Consider the following 17,338-nt stretch of genomic DNA (forward strand, 5'->3'; position numbering starts at 1 on the left):
AGTTAAAGTTGTAAAAACAGTTATTAAGATATAGAATATCTCAAGATTTGTCATACAATGAAATTATATCTTGTCTGTACCCATCATAGAACAAATAGGTGCAGCAATTTACTTCGAATATGGCAACATATTTACAAAGCAGTTGTTCAAGACTTCAAGCAGTCATAAGGTCAAAAAAAAATGAGCCCATTTTTGCCTTTAGCATATACCTTAATTAGTTTATTTAAAAATTGGTGAGCAAACATGTGAGACTAAAGAATTCAGGAAAATGATTTACCATTCAATCCTCGTAGTCTTCCGTTTGCTCTAACAAATAGTTAACAGCCAATTCCTCATTACGATCACAGGCAAGGAATGCCTCAATTACAACGGCTCTGTCAAATCCCATTGCCTCAAGCTGCAAACGGAGACCACCTCAATAGTACAACACGAAAAATTTGTGAAAAAATGAATCAAGAGATTAAAGAGAAAATAAATTATCCATACACGTGCAATTGCTTCCTGCTCTGCTGGTGTGACACTGATAGAATGAGGCATGGTCGAGCATATCGCTGAGAATTTAGTTTACTAATAAACCATTAGCAATAAAAACATAGATAACCATAAAATATTCCAAATAGGATTCTCCAAAAGGTGTCATCATCTTTCCAAGTTGGAACACTTTTTTTTTCTGTCAGAGGATTCAGTTGAGACCATGTTTGAAAATAGATCTTAGTTAAAAAATTATTGGATATTTCTCATCTGGATCCGGATTTAGATCAAAATCCAGACACATAAAGTTTTTGAGTTCACTGATCTTTGGATACATAAAAAATTATGAGATCTTCCCCCTATTGATCATTTGCAGTAAGCTACAAAAAGGAATGCACATATCAAATTCAATTGTAGCGTTAGTCATAATATACTGACCCTTCAGAAACGTCGCTAGGCTCATTAAGCAGTTGAAGAAACTCTGTGTGATGCTCTTGTATAAGTCTTAACAGTTGAAGATATGATCTACCAACCCAAAAACCCATCCAAATAAGCATTTTTGCAAAACAAATTATCAAAAACACACCTGTAAAATTTGTGGATTTGATTGAACAATAGTGCGTAATGCTTAGAACTGAAAGCCAAATTCACAAAGAACCCATTAAAAATAAATTGTGCCAGCATCACAGCAGGGACCCTGCTTAAATGATTTTCATTCTTGGAAGTTTTTAAAGTCTCATTAGATGACTGAGAGTTGTCAATCTAGGTACTCCAAGCTTTGACCTAGGCTACCAATTACCAATGGGCTATTTTGGTATACAAAAAAATCATGTTGATTGTGATTGGTTATGCATCTAAAAATTAAAATGATCTAAAATATAATTTGATCATGATCTTATCATGAGCAAGAAAAAAAATCTCTATATCAAATGAGGCAAACAAATCACTATTATTTGGATCATGATCTAGAAAATGATTTATATACCAAAAGAAGCAATAAAAATCCCACTATAATTTGGCTGATCCAAAATAATCATGATGTAGAACAAATCTTATACCAAACGAAAAAAATAACTTTCAGTTTTAACTTTGTCGATTTTCTAATGTAATAGTGACAAATATAAGTTTTCAAATAGGATGAATGAAGAGTAATCAAAACCTGTTGGTTGCTTCTGAGAAAAACAAGAGAACCAAGTCCATCGTTGTCACCACCAGAAACTGCTTCCTGTTACATCTTAACCATGAAATAAACAGAAAAAATATATAGAGGACAAAGGAAGAAACTGAGAATGCTACCTGCGGAAACAAGTTCAGTGGAGATGAATCAGGTGCTCCGATAGAAGAAGCATTAGAAACTGTGCCCATTCCAGTCCCTTCCAAGGCAACCTGACTTGTAGGAAAGTGAGGCACAGGGACTGCAACTTCTGTTGTTTCTGGAATTCCCTACAATGTTAATACATATATCAATATCTCACATGCCAAAAGAAACTAAAATTAACAAGTTCAAGGGCATATTGAATATAAGTAATCTACAGCTCGCTCAGGATTGTTGTAAGCAGCTCGAAGAGCTCGAATGACAGTTTCCTTATCCCAGTTGCCACCCCCATATCAATTATTTGTTGAATGATCTGCTCAAGATTACTAGAAGCAACCAAGTTTGAAGCTGCGTGAGTATAGGTATCAGATGATGAACTGCAAAAGCAACATAGTACCATTGTAGAAGTAGCTCCAATATTTATCTACATAAATTAGAATTTACTTGTTGTATTTCTAGTAGATAAAGGACTGTATTTTATAATTAAGTTTTTTTTTTCTGAAATGAAGAACTATCTTTATTCTCTCAAAAGAGAATCTATCAGTCTAAAAGCATTCTTTTTGTGGAACACATTCACAATCCGAATATTCCAGATCTGGCTTACTCCACAAAGATTCTTCATTCTTCATTCCTCATCATCATAACTAAGTTTGGAGATGTGTCTTGATCTCTATTGGTGTCACCGATCCTATCAAAAATGCAAATAATGAATTAAATAAATAAAACATTAGGATATCGTCATATTTATAATATATTTAATAATTCCGCCGATAATTGGAGTGTAACTAAGTTTATCATTATCATTTTTTCTGGGAGAGTTTAGAATAATTAACACTTTTCTCAATGTTTTTTTAAGTGTTATTTTATTATTAAAATATTTTTCATTCTTAGTTTTTCATATTTGTGAGATATTGTAGTAAATAAGGCAAATTTGGAATTTCTATATTTTTTTGTTTAAAAAAAGTTTCATATCTCACTTATTTGAACTAACAAGTATTTTTTGTTTATTTAAAATTTATTTGATTACATGTAGTCTTAAAATTTAGATCATTACTTGGAAACACCTCTAAACAAAACTTAATTATTAAATGTATTTTTTTTTTTATGTAAGTTCAATCTTTTATTTTATAGAGAGAATGAAATGATTTTAATCATCACTATTTCTTATAGATAAGGGGTCTTTTTTAAGTGATGTCATCATATATATTAACAATATAAATCTTACTTATTGACTAATGACAATATTAGATATTTAATAACATCTTAATTTTGAATAATTTAATATTCATTAATGTCTTTTTGGTTAATGACTTTATAGTTTATAATAATCATTTTAATTAATAATTATTTTGAGTAATCAATCAAAAATTATTTCATGGCATTGCATGAATTATGATTATTGTGATGTTATATTGATTTATTATTATAAATTTAATTTATGTTCACTCTTAACTTTTTTTCTTCTTTAATTTTTCACGTTCTTGTTGACTTAATTTTACATCTTCTTAATTTTTTAATAAACTGTTAGTGGGTTAAACAATTAATTTTTATAATTAAAATTACCCAAACTAAATGGAAAAGTGTAATGGTAGAACTTAACTAACTTGTATGTATTTTGATCAATTTTTTAATATTGGGTCATTAATTAATTAGTCTACATCTTGTCATATTTATTTTAGGTGTCTCAAATGTTAACAAAGAGTTTAATTAATTTTAAGAAAAAAACAATTATTTCTAAGAAATAATTATTGTAAACGATATATAAATTTTTACATCTAAGATTTTTAGTTTGAGATTCTTAATTTTTCTTAGTTATTTATAAATGATATTAATAAACAATATTTTTAATTTAAATATTGAAAGGAATTCAAAATTACTGAAAAATTGATTATACTATTAAGATAATGTTACAACCAATATTAAGATAATGTTACAACCAATTAATTATATATCTTTTAGACTAAAATCACTCCCCACCTAATTCATAAAGAACTTGGTTTGATATAAGTGTATTTATTTTGTATTTAGTGATTATAGATTAATTTTATAATATTTAAAACATTACAAACCATATTCATCAATAAAGAATTAAAGTATAGTTATATAAATAATGAAAATGTTTTATCATTATTAAAAATAAAACAATTAATATAAGTATTAAATTCAAAATCATTAAATTAGTTACACAAAAAAATAGCATTAGTAAATAATCGTGTGCTCGTGTCTTAACTCAAATCTTAGCCGTGCTGTGCTCGTTTCAGAACATATTTTTTAAGCCTTAAACTTAAACGATTCTTTTAAAAATCTCCATTGTTCTAAGTTCTAATATACTTTATTAAAAACATAAATATAGATATTTATCTTTTATAAACATTGCTGAAATATAACTATGACAAAAAAACATTACTAGACGAAGTCTTAACAAATGAATAGATTATTGTACTCAAAATTATATAAATAACCTGATAAATATGTATATAGGTTCTCCTCTCACATCTTTGGTAGGATAGAATGTGACACCAGAAATTGTATATAAACAGTACCGGTGAAACAAACCTATTTAAATAATTCCAAATTCAAATAATTTTAATTATTTACTCTCTTAAAATGCATGGTTTGCATCTTGACTGAATTATGAGAGTTTGTTCTAGAATCATGAAAATTTCCAAGAAATTATGTACATTTATTGCATTTATGAAGAAATTGACAATATTTTCTTCCTTCATATAAATACAATTCATTTTTTTTGTTAAACAAACATTGAACATAGAAAATTAAGGATGAGTGAAAAAACTTTTATAAAATGTTGGCAGTTCTTTGGTAGTTCTTTTGTCCCTCTTATGCTATTTGGTTTTACGCGTACAAACAAAAAAAATGAGAGTTGGTTAGACATTATCTCTAGGAAAACTTTTTAATCTTGTTATATCAATATTCCTAACTTCTTGAAATAGTGGTTCTAAGATTTTGTATGCTTCCCAACTTCAAAGTTATTTTTGTTTGACAAGTCCAATTAAAAAATGAGTATATATGTAATAAAAAAAAATATAATTTTAGAATTTCTCTCCAAATTAAATCTTATTTAATTTGATTGTTATTGATTCTGTCGTGTATGCATCTCTCAACCCAATTACTATGTACGTAATCTTTGAGGCTTCCAGTAATAAAACAAGAAAGTATATTTAAAAAGTCTTTCAGTAAAATTTTGAAAATGGCTGAAATGTAACTAAGTTTACTATTATCTTTCTAATGTTTGCAAAGGAGTTTCAAATAATTAAATCTTTCCTTAAGGTTTTGTCAAATATTGTTTTTCCATTAAAATATTTTTAATTATTAGTTTTTATATTTTTTGAGATATTGCATAAGAATGGAAAATTTTAAGTCTCTTCTTCTTTCTTTTGCTTGGAAAAAGTTTTATATCTCACTTTATAGAACTAACCAACATTAATTATTTTGTTTATTTACAATTTATTTGATTACATGTAGCCTTAAAATTTAGATAATTACTCGAAAACAAATTTATGAAACACTTTAACAAAACTTAATTATTATATGCATTTTTATGATGTAGGTTCAATCCTCTATTTTATAGAGGGAATTGAAATAATTTTAATCACCACTCTTTCTTATAAATAAGGTCTTATCTATAAGTGATGTCACCATATATATTTAATAATGTAAATCTTACTATTTCTTATTGACTAATGACAATATTAGATATTTAGTATTTAATTTTGGATAATTTGATATATGTTGATGTCTTTTTAGTTAATGATCGACTTTATAGTTTATAATAATAATTTTAATTAATAATTCTTTTGAGTAATTAATCAAAAATTATTTAATGGGTTTGCATGATTTATGATTATTGTGATGTTATATTTCAAAAATGTCTTATTATTATAAATTTTATTTCAGTTCAATCTTAACTTAATTATAAAAATGATTTGTCTTTCTTCTTTAATTACTTTTTCAACCTACTTAATGAACTTAAATTGAATTAATTCCATTGTATATTAATTTTGTTATAGATAGTCAATTAATTAACAATATATTTTTATAAATAAACTAACCAATTTGAATCGAAACAAATGAAAAAACTTAACTAACATTAGTTTGTGTTAAACTAAAGTTTAATTGCAGCAAATAAAAAACTTTAACTAACATTAGTTTGTGTTGTATTTCAGTCAATTTTTTAATAGTTTAAGTCCATTTTTTAGTGAAAACATTGTTTTTATTTATTTATTTATTGTTTTATTAATTTATTGTTTTTGTATAAGACAATTATCTAATTATTATTATTTTAATTATTAAATAACTTAAGTAAACATGCTTCAACTATCCGTGTCTATTTTCTGAAAAATATGTGTAAGCACGGCACATAACTGGCCGTTTATTTTTTCAAAAATTAATTTTAAATGAAAAAAAAATAAGGGTTATGTATCACAAGGGGTTCCCATTTTATTATTTTCTAAAACATTAAAATGATTTTTTTTTTACACTCTCTAGAATTATAATATTTAATATATTACAAAACCATATTTATCAATATAATAAAGACTTACAATATAGTTATATAGCATAATTAGAGTATCAAGAAATAATTGGGGGAAGCACAAGTAAGGGAAAGTATAATGCATTCTAATTTCTAAATATCAGAAAGAATATTCTAAGTTCTAATATACATTATTAAAAACCTAAATATAGATGTTTATGTTCTCTAAACATTGCTGAAATATAAGTATGACAATCATCGATATTTTTATATACAACATTGACAAGTTTTAACAAATGAATAGACCACTTCACTTAAAATAATATAAAATATGTGACATATATATAGCATAAGTAGAGTATCTAGAAATAGGGTGAAAACTGTTTTTATAGGTGAAACTAAGAATGCACCAAAAATTGTGTATAATTCACTTTGGGCACAAGGTTATTTAATCCCTTTTTGCATTTAATTTAAATATGTTTTGGTTTAGTATTATTTTTAACTTTGTTTAAACATATATTTTAATTGGATACATTATAATTTATATTTGAAAACTATCATATAGTAAAACTAAACAAAATTTTAATTTTAAAATATTTCTACTCTTGCACTAAGTTTTCATCCATATGTATTTGTGTCTCTTAACCCAATACTTTCCCTAATTCTTAGCTTTTGGGTTTTGATAATAGCTAAAAAGGTATGATTGTGTGTCGGATAAGTTAAGGATGATTGAATAAATGTCCATAAGAGTTAAGTTATGATTTAAATTAATTTAATACATTGCAAGTATTAGTAATATCCTAGTGTGAGGGAGTGATGTAAGCGGGGAGTGTGCAGTTGTGACGCATATATAAATTACGATTTAATTTACATTATTTAAAGTTAATTAACCCAAAAATATATAATTAAATTTATTAGTTTTTTAAATTAATTTATTATTAATATCATTAATTACAAATTTTATTATTTTTCCAAACAAACTAATTATTATTATTAATTTTAAAATATATACATTACAAGCACAAATGACATAAAAAAGAAAGTCATATTCAATACACGAGTCACCTGATCATCGTGCGGGGTGGTGCCATAATACACAATTCTAACTACATTTCAGTTTTGTTAAATTTGAATTTTATTAAATATTTTTCTTATTAACTATATTCAATACTCATATTACAAGTTTTAGAGTATTTTTAACATTCATATTTTTCGATAAAAATATAAGTAAAAGTATATTTTTATTTTTTTATAAACTAATAAGATAATAACTAATTTGTTTTTATAGAATTTACATCATTATAATCAATTATTCAAATACACTGATATTAAAAATATATATAAGAATTTAACATAAAAATTAAAAATTAGATTTATTTGATAAAACAATTGGTCAGCAATTAATCTGTAAAATTAGATATTCTATAGTTCTTATTAAGTTACTTTGTTATCTTGTCATATAAAAGATTTGATTATTAATATATATTTAAGACAATAGTTTTCTTTTAATTATTTTTTATTTTGATTTCATCCTGTTTATAATGTTTATTACGTTTGCTAAAGTGTACTTAAAAATATTTTATATATTTGTAAAAAAGTGTTTCGACTTAAGGTTAAAGATCCTTACAAATTATAAAAAAATAATATATATTTTCAAGTCTAAGTTAGCTCAAATAAGTTTACACTGGCTTAAAAGAAGAACTAGCGTTTAACCTTTTTATTTCTATCTTAATAATAAAATTTAAATTCAATTCTTACATTAAACAATAATAATTTAAATTAATAATAATTTTTTTTATTTAAAAATAAACTTAATATTGAACAAAACTAGAAAGTCAATCCGAAATTATCAACTCATCACTTGATAGAACCTCTCAAATAGGAAATTTTGATAAAATGACCATGAAAATGAGTCTTATTTAAAAAATAACTTAGCCCAAAAACAATTGATAAAACTAATTTTTTTTTCAAAAAATTTGACCATTTTACCTTTAATATATATTTTTTATTTCCGTTTTTTTTCTCCCTCATTTTCTCTTCACTTCTTTCTCTCTTCTCCTCCGGGCGATCATTGCGCTTCCCATCCCTTCCCGCGAGCCCCGACTCCAGCAGCATCACCAGACGCTTCCCCGCGAGCCCCAACTCTAACAGCATCGCCGGATGCTTCCCCACTTCTCTCCCCGCTACTAACCTCCATAATTTAATACATTACATGTATTAGTAATATCCTAGTGTGAGGTGTGAGGGAGTGATGTAAGCAGGGAGTGTGCAGTTGTGACGCATATATAAATTGCGATTTAATTTACATTTTTTAAAGTTAATTAAACCAAAAATATATAATTAAATATAATTAAAATTTTTAATTTATTAAATTAATTTATTATTAATATCATTAATTAACAAATTTATTGTTTTTTCAAACAAACTAATTATTATTATTAATTTTAAAATATATACATTAAAAGGACAAATGACACGTAAAAAGAAACAAAGTCATATTCAATACACGAGTGGCCCTGACCTGACCATCGTGTAGGGTTGTGCCATAATCATGGTTCTGAAAACCGTTCTGGTCGTCAATCCGGATTTTTAGGCGAACTTCGGTCCGACCGGTTCAACCGGTTGAACCACTTGTTAAACCGGATTAATTTTATTTTTTTTTAAAATAAATTTAAATATATTAATACATAGATTATATATATAATTTTGACATATACAAAATAATAAAATACATAATAATTAAACTCAATCATTTATTATACAAATTAATAACCTACCATGTAATTATAATAGGACTTAAAATTTAATTCCTACACAACAATAATTACTTACCAAACTTATCCATACCAACCTCTACTATACCCTATAGCCTAATGTTTTATTATCTTTTTATCTCTCAACAACAATTAACTTGGAAAAAAAAGAAAGTACAGCTAATATTTTATTATCCCTCACAACCTCACAACAGCTGTATAAAAGAAAAAGAAGTGAAATGCAGGTAGGGTAAAACAGAGGGGAAGAAATGCAGGTGGAGGTCAGGTCAAGTCAGGTCAGGTGAGGTCAGGTAAACGGAGGAGAAGAAATGCAGGTGGCGATCAGGTTTGTTTGAAATTTGAAGAAGTTGAGGAAGAGGTAATTGCAGATCATATACCCAACTGGTTTTACATTTCTTAACTCCTCAGAAGTTACCGTTCTTTAATTTCTCAGATCTAGATATACTGCATCTTTACTCCGCCGATCGTCCTCTTTCTTCCCCGCAATAGATCTGGAGGTTATAAAATAGATCTGAGAGACTGAGTAGAGTTTGTTAAGAGAGAGGAGAAATAGTAAACAAGATGAGAATCAGGACCTTTCGAACCGGAAATATCCAGTTTGGTTTTCCGGTCGATCCGGATTTTTACCGGTTCGAAAGGTAAGCGTATTGAAGTCAAAATCCGAACCGCCCATTCAGGCGTTTCGCGGTCGGACCGATTAAACAACTAGTCGAATCGCGTATTTTAAAACCTTACTCATAACACACAATTCTAACTATATTTCAGTTTTGTTAAATTTGAATTTTATTAACTTTTTTTCTTCTTAACTATATTCAATACTTATATTACAAATTTTAGAGTATTTTCAACATTCATATTTTCCGATAAAATAATATGAGTAAAAATCTATTTTTTTATATAAAAAATAATAAAATAATAACTAATTAGTTTTTATAGAATTTACATCATTATAATCAATTATTCAAATACATTGATATTAAAAATATATATAAGAATTTAACATAAAATTTAAAAATTAGATTTATTTGAAAAATTTTGGTCAGCAATTAATTTGTAAAATTAGATATTTTATATTTCTTATTAAGTTACTTGTTTATTTTGTCATATAAAAGATTTGATTATTAATATATATTTAAGATAATATTTTTTTTAATTATTTTTTTTATTTTGATTTCATCATGTTTATAATGTTTGTTATGTTTGCTAAAGTGTATTTAAAAATATTTTATATATTTGTAAAAAGTGTTTCGACTTAAGGTTAAAGATCCTTACAAATTATAAAAAAATAATATATAGTCTAATTATCTTAATAATAAAATTTACATTCAATTCTTACATTAAACAAAGGAAAACTTAAAGTTAAATTAATGATAATTTTTTTTATTTAAAAAAAACTTAATATTGAACAAAAACTAGATAGCCGATCCGAAATTATCCACTCATCGCCGGATAGAACCTCTCAAATAGGGAAATTTGATAAAATGAACTTAAAAATGAGTCTTATTTAAAAAATAACTTAGCCCAAAAACAATTAGCCCAAAAACAATTGATAAAACTAACCTATTTTAAAAAAATATGACCACTTGACCCTTAATATATATTTTTTATTTTCGTTTCTTTTTCTTTCCCTCTCATTTTCTCTTCTCTTCTTTCTCTCTTCTCCTTCGGGCGACCATTGCGCTTCCCATCCCTCCCCGCGAGCCCCAACTCCAGCAGCATCGCCGAACGCTTCCCCGCGAGCCTCGATTCCAGCAGCATCGCCGAACGCTTCCCCGCTTCTCTCCCCTGCTACTAACCTCCATCATTCCTCGACGATCGCCAAGCAATACTGGACGCTTCCCCACATCAACATTCACCATTCACCGCTTGCATATTTAGGTGAGTTTTTATTTTTTCCCCGCTTGCATTCTAAGTATGATAAGTTTTAGGGTTTTAGGTTTTTAGGGTTTTAGGTGAATATTTTTCTAAATGGTTTGAATGTGGTTTGAATGAGTATGAATGGTTATTATTCTGACTGAATGTGTGAGAATATTTCTATATATTATGTCCCCACGCAAATTGCATTCTTTGTGGGACGCAAATTAATTGTGTCCATTCTGAATGTGACTGAATATATATGTTACATTCGCAAACTTTACTTTGCATCGACGCAAAATGTTACAGTTTGCGTAAGTGTTGTTTGCGCCGACGAAAGTGTTAATTCTCCATTCAATTTTTTTTCTCTTTTCTGGAAGAAATCCCATCACCAAATGTTTGTGATTGGAGAATAACATTTGGCACTTATGTTGTGGGATTATAAAGTGAATATGGTTATAAAGGTTCTTAATCTAATGCCAAACAACATTGGATGTTCCCCTCTGGATGTCTTATTCTTTAATAATATATTCGTTTTCTTTGATAATGTCTACTCCAAAATTGATAACCAAACAATTTTAGAATGTAGATATGTGATATGATTATTGTAATCTTTTCATGATTTTTAGTTTCATTCCAAATAATATATTCCTTTTTTTTTACTTGTAGTGGATTTAAAGATCTGTTTGACTAACGACATATTATCGAGAATTTTCAGTGAACATGGAAGAGTCATAAATAAACCATTTGTTTAGAATTATGCATTTATTATATCTATAACTTCTTCCATTTTTGGTTCATTTTTATTGTAGGAGAAAACATATTGTTTCTCTTATTAATAATAAAGTTTATGTTCAAATTCCTTTTTCCTATTAGATTCAAGTTATTGGGAGATTTTTTTATTTAGATTTAATCTAGTTAACCAACATCAAACAAACCCTTAATTTGTAATTGATATGAAAGGGGAAAAGTAAAAGAATCATTAATCAAGAATATCATTTCTAAATTAATTTTAATCGCACCACAAACTGGTAAGAAAACAAGATTGAAAAAGTTTCATAAATACTCTCCTCTATATCATATCAACAAATTCCATCTTCACATAAAGCAAATTAAAATAGACTAAAAACAAAGCATTTCAAATGAGTAAAGATATATTCACAATTCATCTCTTCTTCTTTTTAGTTCTAAAACAACCCAAAGGTGTTCTTGCCACTATAAGTCATGTAAAGAAAGCCATCTTCGTCCTTATTTTGCTCATAAACCGCAGACATCATAGCAACTGCAACACAATACAATAATTCAATAATAACCTATTTAGAGATTCAATATAACTCATTATAGCAGTTATCAATCACAAGTTCGTAACTGACCTGTGGGTGATAGAATGTTCTTGAAAAAAAATGAAGATAGAATTTTCATGGCTCAATTTGATTCTATTCCTCACCACATATACAAATTGACCACGCAATGTATAGTTTGCGTCCACACAATTTATAACAAAGTAGTTGTTGTATAGTGGTACTTATTACCACCTTTCATACAAGTGACTAGGGTTCAATTGTTTTGTTTTACATTACGACACAATGTAAAAAAAATAAAACAGTTGCTTGAAATCGAGGTCACTTATATGACATACATGAATAAGTAATACAACTACTTTGTTTTAAATTATGTCGACGCAAATTATATTTTACCTTCATCTTGCGCCGGACGCAAACTAACTTTTACCTCGACTACTGCATTGCCTTCTAGTGAAGCGACCTGTTCGACACCATGGTCCTCCACTCGACTTGTGTAACTCATCTTTTGTATCAGCGGCTACAGTCGCCTTACTAAAGTTGCATGCGTGGTCTTGTGGTCCGGCGAGCTGCTACAGTTGCATGCGTGGTCTCGTGGTCCAGCGAGCTGCTGGAGTCGGGGCTCGCGAGAAAGCGTCATTCGGCGTTGCTTGGCGATTGTCAGGAGTAGGAAATTCGGGGAGGGGAGGGGAGGGAAGCAGGGAAGGGAGAGCAACGGTCGGCCGGAGGAGAGGAGAAAAAGAAGAAATGAGAAAATGAGGGGAGAAAAGAGAAAAAAAAATGTAAAAATAAAATCGTCAAAATTATTTTAAAAAAATTATTTTTGTAAAATCTAAGTTAGGGGAGTTATTTTTGAGATGACTCTTCTTTTAGGATCCCTCAAATATTCATATACGTACCTTTATGCCATTATGATTTATTTATATTAAAAAAAAAATTATGCCATTATGATTTACTTATATTAATAATTTTTGTATTTTATTTTTCAATTATCACTTCAATAATTATTTGTGAACATGAAACAGTGTATACTTTAAAGAAAGAATGGAATAATTAATAAATATTAGTTATATATTATTATTATATATATATATATAATTAAGTATAAATTAATTAAAATAATAATAAATAAACTAATCATATTTACAAAATCAATAACCTAATTCATTTATTCAAATAAATAATTATAATATATTTTTTAAAATTTATAAATGTAAATTCACTTTATTTTCTAAATCATATAATAATTATTTATAAATTTGTAAACTTTTATCTTTATAAATATAAAAATTTAAATAATTTAAAAGTTTATTTAAATCAAACTTACAAATAACACAAGTTACAAGAAAATATGTTTGTGCACTTCAGTGGATAATTTTAAAAAATGGCTTACAAAATTAAAATTAACCAGCTGTTTTGGTTATTATTGATAAAGTTTTCATTCCAAATTTTACCATATAATAAATGTGGGGATGATTTAAATTTTTTTTTATCATATTATCTATCTATTTCTTTTTAAATAGTCCTAGTGAAGATTTTCTATAAATCTATTGTATTTTATTTATTTTTATCAAATATTAAATAAATATTTAATCATTCATTTTAAATAATCAAATTTTTAATCAAACAAGATTTAAATTTATAATTCAAATATAACCCCAAATTCAATTAATTATAATCTGATTCTCTTAAAATGTATGTTGTGTATGCATGATGCATTCATGTTTTAGCTGACTGAATTATGAAAGTTCCAGCATCATGAAACATTTCCAATATTAGTTTGTACATTTACTGCAAGTGAAACTATTAACCTTGAGATAATTTGAAAACTTAGATTTCAAATAAATGGCATGCAAGTTTAACAAATTTAAACCTAAAACTTGAATGTTTAGATATGTAAGTGTAGACGTGAGACAATTTTAATGCTTATATGCAAATCACTTTAAAACATTCAAATATCTCAAATAATCCTGATCCATTTATTGTTAAAGTTGTAAAAACAGTTATTAAGATATAGAATATCTCAAGATTTGTCCTACAATGAAATTATATTTTGTCTGTACCCATCATAGAACAAATAGGTGCAGCAATTTACTTTGAATATGGCAACATATTTACAAAGAAGTTGTTCAAAACTTCAAGCAGTCATAAGGTCAAAAAAATGAGCCCATTTTTGCCTTTAGCATATATCTTAATTAGTTTATTTAAAAATTTGTGAGCAAACATGTGAGACTAGAGAATTCAGGAAAATGATTTACCATTCAATCCTCGTAGTCTTCAATTTGCTCTAACAAATAGTTAACAACCAATTCCTCATTACGATCACAGGCAAGGAATGCCTCAATTACAAAGGCTCTATCAAATCCCATTGCCTCAAGCTGCAAATGGAGACCACCTAAATAGTACAACACGACAAATTTGTGAAAAAAATGTATCAAGAGATTAAAGAGAAAATAAATTATCCATACACGTGCAATTGCTTCCTGCTCTGCTGGTGTGACACTGATAGAATGAGGCATTTCCTGATCGGCATGGTCGAGCATATCGCTGAGAATTTAGTTTACTAATAAACCATTAGCAATAACAACATAGATAACCATAAAAATATTCCAAATATGATTCTCCAAAAGGTGTCATCATCTTTCCAAGTTGGAACACTTTTTTTTTTCTGTCAAAGGATTCAGTTGAGACCATGTTTGAAAATAGATCTTAGGTAAAAAATTATTGGATATTTCTCATCTGGATCCGGATTTTGATCAAAATCCAGACACATAAAGTTTTTGAGTTCACTGATCTTTGGATACATAAAAAACTATGAGATCTTCCCCCTATTGATCATTTGCAGTAAGCTACAAAAAGGAATGCACATATCAAATTCAATTGTAGCGTTAGTCATAATATACTGACCCTTCAGAAACGTCGCTAGGCTCATTAAGCAGTTGAAGAAACTCTGTGTGATGCTCTTGTATAAGTCTTAACAGTTGTGGATTTTGCTTCCCAAGCTCCTGAAGCATGGGCTGCAAACAGAAAGAGATATGATCTACCAACCCAAAAACCCATCCAAATAAGCATTTTTGCAAAACAGATTATCAAAAACACACCTGTAAAATTTGTGGATTTGATTGAACCATAGTGCATAATGCTTGGAACTGAAAGCCAAATTCACAAAGAACCCATTAAAAATAAATTGTGCCAGCATCACAGCAGGACCCTGCTTAAATGATTTTCATTTTTATAAGTTTTTAAAATCTCATTAGATGACTGAAAGTTGTCTATCTGGGTACTCCAAGCTTTGACCTAGGCTACCAATTACCAATGGGCTATTTTGGTAGACAAGAAAATCATGTTGATTGTGATTGGTTATGCATCTAAAAATTAAAATGATCTAAAATATAATTTGAACATGATCTTATCATGAGCAAGAAAAAAAATCTCTATATCAAATGAAGCAAACAAATCACTATTATTTGGATCATAATCTAGAAAATGATTTATATACCAAAAGAAGCAATAAAAATCCCACTATAATTTGGCTGATCCAAAATAATTATGATGCAGAACAAATCTTATACCAAACGAAAAAAATAACTTTCAGTTTTAACTTTGTCGATTTTCCAATGTAATCGTGACAAATATAAGTTTCCAAATAGGATGAATGAAGAGTAATCAAAACCTGTTGGATGCTTCTGAGAAAAACAAGAGAACCAAATCCATCGTTGCCACTACCAGAAACTACTTCCTGTTACATCTTAACCATGCAATAAACAGAAAAAATATATAGAGGACAAAGGAAGAAACTGAGAATGCTACCTGCGGAAACAAGTTCAGTGGAGATGAATTGGGTGTTCCGATAGAAGAAGAATTAGAAACTGTGCCCATTCCAGTCCCTTCCAAGGCAACCTGACTTGTAGGAAAGTGAGGCACATGGACTGCAACTTCTGTTGTTTCTGGAATTCCCTACAATGTTAATAGATATATCAATATCTCACATGCCAAAAGAAACTAAAATTAACAAGTTCAAGGGCATACTGAATATAAGTAATCTACAGCTTGCTCAGGATTGTTGTAAGCAGCACGAAGAGCTCGAGTGACAGTTTCCTTATCCCAGTTGCCTCCCCCATATCAATTATTTGTTGAATGGTCTGTTCAAGATTACTAGAAGCAACCAAGTTTGAAGCTGCGTGAGTATATGTATCAGATGATGAACTGCAAAAGCAACATAGTACCATTGTAGAAGTAGCTCCAATATTTATTTATCTACATAATTAGATTTTACTTGTTGTATTTCTAGTAGATAAAGGACTGTATTTTATAATTAAGTTTTCTTTTCTGAAATGAAGAACTATCTTTATTCTCTCAAAAGAGAATCTATCAGTCTAAAAGAATTCTTTTTTTGGAACACATTCACAATCCGAATATTCCAGATCTGGCTTACTCCACAAACTCCACAAAGACTCTTCATTCCTCATCATCATAAGTAAGTTTGGAGACGTGTCTTGATCTCTATTGGTGTCACCGATCCTATCAGAAATGCAAATAATGAATTAAATAAAAAATAAATAAAAGATTAGGATATCGTCATATTTATAATATATTTAATAATTCCGCCGATAATTGAAGTGTAACTAAATTTATTTGATTACATGTAGTCTTAAAATTTAGATCATTACTTGGAAACACTTCTAAACAAAACTTAATTATTAAATGCATTTTTTTAATGTAAGTTCAATCTTTTATTTTATAGAGAGAGTGAAATGATTTTAATCATCACTCTTTTATATAGATAAGGGGTCTTATTTAAGTGATGTCATCATATATATTAACAATATAAATCTTACTTATTGACTAATGACAATATTAGATATTTAGTAATATCTTAATTTTGAATAATTTAATATTCATTCATGTCTTTTTGGTTTATGACTTTATAGTTTATAATAATCATTTTAATTAATAATTATTTTGATTAATTAATCATGAATTATTTCATGGCATTGCATGAATTATGATTATTGTGATGTTATATTGATTTATTATTATAAATTTAATTTCTGTTCACTCTTAACTTTTTTTTCTTCTTTAATTTTTCACGTTCTTGTGAACATAATTTCACTATTAACATAATTTTTTA

General features: G+C 27.7%; 2 pseudogenes; both read right to left on the reverse strand.

Moving 5' to 3' along the window:
• Positions 1-221: 221 nt before the first annotated feature.
• Positions 222-2,231, reverse strand: LOC124922787 (annotated as a pseudogene).
• Positions 2,232-14,468: 12,237 nt separating this feature from the next.
• LOC124928696 lies at positions 14,469-16,436 on the reverse strand (annotated as a pseudogene).
• Positions 16,437-17,338: the final 902 nt, after the last annotated feature.

The sequence above is a fragment of the Impatiens glandulifera genome, chromosome 1 (genome assembly GCF_907164915.1).
Source record: "Impatiens glandulifera chromosome 1, dImpGla2.1, whole genome shotgun sequence".
NCBI lineage: Eukaryota > Viridiplantae > Streptophyta > Magnoliopsida > Ericales > Balsaminaceae > Impatiens > Impatiens glandulifera.